Source organism: Phoenix dactylifera, unplaced genomic scaffold (assembly GCF_009389715.1).
Source record: "Phoenix dactylifera cultivar Barhee BC4 unplaced genomic scaffold, palm_55x_up_171113_PBpolish2nd_filt_p 002352F, whole genome shotgun sequence".
Lineage (NCBI taxonomy): Eukaryota > Viridiplantae > Streptophyta > Magnoliopsida > Arecales > Arecaceae > Phoenix > Phoenix dactylifera.
In genome coordinates, this window is record NW_024069586.1 from 27,783 (window position 1) to 32,034 (window position 4,252).

General features: G+C 55.0%; 1 pseudogene; it reads right to left on the bottom strand.

Moving 5' to 3' along the window:
* Positions 1-880: 880 nt before the first annotated feature.
* On the bottom strand, positions 881-3,835 carry LOC120109546 (annotated as a pseudogene).
* Positions 3,836-4,252: the final 417 nt, after the last annotated feature.

Below are 4,252 nucleotides of genomic sequence, written 5' to 3' on the forward strand. Positions count from 1 at the left end.
ATTTTTTTATATTGTCCTACCTCTTTAATATATATAAGTATTATAAATTAATAATAATATTTTTTTATCAAAAGATAGTTTAGAAAAAATATCAGATGTCATCTATCCTGGAAGATAGATGAAAGACTCATCCAACCCTAACCATCCTTCGTACCAAACACAAAAAAGTTTTACTTGCAATTACCTATTTGTTTGGTTTGCATCATTTTAAATTCGGAAATGGAGTTTTGTTATTTATTATTATTCCCAGTATGGAGATTGGTAGCAGAGTTTTTTAAGACCAAAAAAGCATGAGTTACAAATATCAGCAATAGAGTTATCAAAACTCCCACAAGCCCAATACAGAACAATTAGCCAAATAATTAATACTAGCTGGCAGTTAGTATGAGCAAAGGCGTGAAAGGGTCCCTTTGTTTAGCGTGGGGATCACCCTAAGGCATGGAGAAATACACAATGTTCCATGATTTTCCCACCTATTTATGCCATGATTGGAGAGAAGCTTAGGAATCCTCGGCAGTAAAACTTCTAACCTGAACAATTCGACGCAGAAAAAAACAAGAACTTAAAAAGAAAAAAAAGGAAAGGCTACACTCTTCAGCTGCAACGAATAACCTTTTCCCTGAGGAAGGGGCGGGGCCACCAGATTCTTAGATTCCTAGTGTTGATTAGCAACTGTCTGCAACCAGTCACCTATAATTCTTCTAGCCTATCGCTGTTTGGTCAAAATAGGGGCTCTTGTTCCATCGGCATATTCAAACTCATGTTCGAAAAGCTGCTTCCTTTTTGCTGACCCTCCATGATCCTTAGAATCCAATTATTTTCCACGAAACTATCAAGGATTGAAAAGGAAACGAAAGTAGAAGAGGCAATAGAACGAACATTTTGAAAGCAAGGAACATTATTCTGGATTCCCGACCCTGAAACTGGAGACTTAATCCGTCCAAGTCCCTCTAATTTGAAGCAAATTTTAAGAAACAGCGACAACAAGAGGAGACATCCCCTGCCTCTTACAACATCCCCATCAGCTAAAGCAGATGGAATATAGCAGATTAAAATAAAATAAAAAAAGAAAATAGAAAAGAAAATTTGCGAAGCACTCCAACGACACACGACAAACGCATCATCAGGAGGCAGTGCGGGGGGTTACCCTCCATACGCTCAGGCACCGCATAAACTCCCACTCCTCGTCCTCCTCGTAGCTACCCCCGTCGCCGGCCACAGCCGCGCCGGCGCACCCTTCCGAGTCGGAGCTCATCCCGTCCCCGGTCTCGCCACCGACGACGAGGTACGGCATGGAGCGGAAGGCGCAGGCAAGGGTAGTGGCCACGGCGCCGGCGTCGACCACCCCTCCACGAGCGGCGGACTCCTCCGCCCGCCTCTTGAGTGCCTCGAACATGAGCTCGGGCTCGTGCTGCATCGGCTCGAAGGACATCCGCGCACGACGGCCCTGGCACCGCCTGCGTCACCGCGAAGCAGTGCGGCCCGTCGCTCTGCGTCACCCGCACAACGCTCGGCCCCCCGAACAGGTTGTGCAGTCCACGAGCGCCTCCTGGTAAAGCCCCTCCCAGAAACATCCCCAGATAGTAACCCCCTCCTTGCCGCCGCCGCCGAACTCGTGCAGCGGGAGGCTCCGCCGCCCGCCGATGAATCGGTCCACCTTGCCATCGCTGTCGCACGTCAGGTCCGACAGCACCCCCTCCACCACCGGCTGCTGGTCGAGCCGGTGGATTGGGACGATGGGGAACAGCTGCCCGATCGCCCAGAAATCCGGAATCGAGGTGAAGAGAGAGAGGTTCACATGGTACGTCTTCACCGGTTTTAGCCAACCCGATCTCCTTCGCCACCAGCTCGCAGAGCCCGTCAACCGCCGCCAGGTGCTCGAGTCCAAGAAGCCCATCCTTGAACTGCTCGACACATTTCCTCTTCAGCTGTTCCGTGTAAATCAGGCACTTATCGCAGTCAAACTGAAAGGTGGCCTCCATCAGATCCCGGTAGTCGCCTCTCATGTCATCAGGCAGGTCCTCCAGGAGGTAGGTCAGGCCGGGTCCAAGGGCCGTGGCCGGATCGACCGCGGCGACGGCTGTGGATGACACAGCCTCGAAGATGAGGACCGAGTGGTGGGACACCAAGGCCGGCCGCTCTCGCTGCAGAGTATAGGGGGCGGCACGCCTTTCCGGTCGCAAGCGTACTGGACCGCCCGGACAACGGCTTCCGCATACTCGTCAAGGCCGTATCCGACGGACATGTCCGACCCACTGGAGTGGGAGCCATCGTAGTCGATGCCGAGGCCGCCCCCACGTCGATCACGCGCATCGCCGCACCCAGCCGCGCCAGCTCGCAGTAGATCTGTGCGGCCTCGCCGACGCCGTCCACCAGGAGGGCGGTGGACGGGATCTGCGAGCCGATGTGGAAGTGGAGGAGCTGGAGGCAGTCAAGCATCTCGAGCAGCTGGAGCTTCCGGGCCACCGAGAGGATCTGCGCCGTCGTCAGACCGAACTTACCCTTCTCGCCGGACGTCGACCCGAAGTGGCCGGAGTGCCGTGTCCGTAGCTTCGCCCTGAGGCCGATCACCGGCCGGACGCCGACCTCCGGCTGGTCTCCACCACCGTGGAGAGCTCCTCCTCCTGTTCAAGAACAATCACCACGTTCAGATCCAGGGTCCGCGCGAGGAGAGCCAGGGCGACGTACTCCTCGTCCTTGTAGCCGTTGCAGATGAGGAAGGCATCGGGGCTGCCTCGCGCGAGGCAGCTCATGGCGAGGAGGAGCTCCGGCTTGGATCCGGCCTCGAGGCCGAAGCGGAAGGGGCGCCGAACCCGACGACGTCCTCGACGATGAAGCGGTCCTGATTGCACTTGACCGGGTAGACCCCCTGGTAGTGGCGCCGTAGCCGGTAGAGCGGATGGCGAAGTCGAAGGCGGAGTGTAGGGACTCGAGGCGGTGGCGGAGGACGTCGGGGAAGCGGACGATGAGGGGGAGCTGGAGGCCGAGGCCGCCGGCGGATTTGGGCTCGGAGGCCTTACGGACGACCTTCGTCAGATCGATCTCCTGATGGGGGAGGGTGGAGCACCATAAGGGTGGACGGCGATGTTGCCGGCCGCTTGACGGAGAAGTACGGGGCGCCCCAGCTGTCGATCTTGTAGAGGGCGGCAGAGAGGTCGGGAGACCAGAGAGAGACGTGTTCGAGGGCCGCCGCCGTCGAGGCCGTCGGAGCGCCGCCGGGAAATGGTCCCGGCGCGGGAAGAGAGCCATCCCAGGCGAGGGCGTAGCCAGGAGGGGCGACTGCAGCGCCTACGCAGGCCAGGGCCGGCATCTCTTCCCGATCGCAGTAAAAATGGTAGAAAAAGAAAAAGCTAGATTTCTCTCAGATTTGAAGAAGGGGGCTTTGAAAGCCGCCGAGGCCGGAGCCCCGGCTACCCCCCAAACGAGGCAGGAGAGGACTGAAATAGAGGAGAAGAACTCTAGCTCGCCTTTAGAGCAGCTGGATATCCCCACGCCGCACCTTCAGAAGACGGCGAAAACAAGAAATAGATGAAAAACGAGAAAAGAGAGGAAATAAGCCTAGATAGCCGAGGATCTGGGAGACCAACCGCCCTGGATTTGGCTGGGATAACAGATCTGAGATCCGAGAACAAGGATCTACGAGGGGAGAGAGAGAGGGAGGATGGCTTTCTCGATCTCTCCGACGCACGGAGCGGAAAGAATAAAGAGGAGAGAGGAGCAGAAAGAGTACCTAAAGTCCGGCGGCGAAGGACGCCGGAAACCTAGACGCGGGCGGCGGAGGAGTGGAGGAAACCTAGCGGCGTTATGGCTCCGGCTGGGAATAAAACACAGAGTTCGGGAGCGGGCGAGAATTGCATGAGAACCGTGGGGGGTTTTATAGGGCAAAATAGCCATTTTTTCCTTTTCTTCTGGCCGGAGGAAATAGTGAAATTAAAAAATCTCTTTAAAATCTACCTTTTTTTATTTTTTGATTTTTCTTTGTACCAATTTATTGGTAGGAAGAATAATGATGGAATATCTCGTCCGTGACTTTTGCTTCTTCTTTTGTTTCGTCTATCTCGCTAAGATTCGAGATCCGCCTCTCCGCGTCGATTTGCCGCGTGGCCGTGGACTGGGTCCCGCGCCTTCACCGAGTCTTCAACGCCGTCACTCTTCATCTCTCTAGAAACCGCCGAGTATAATCTCGTGGTAATATCGCGATACCTGGGATTCCATTAGTCTATAGTGATGAGGGTGAACCGGCGACGGCGGG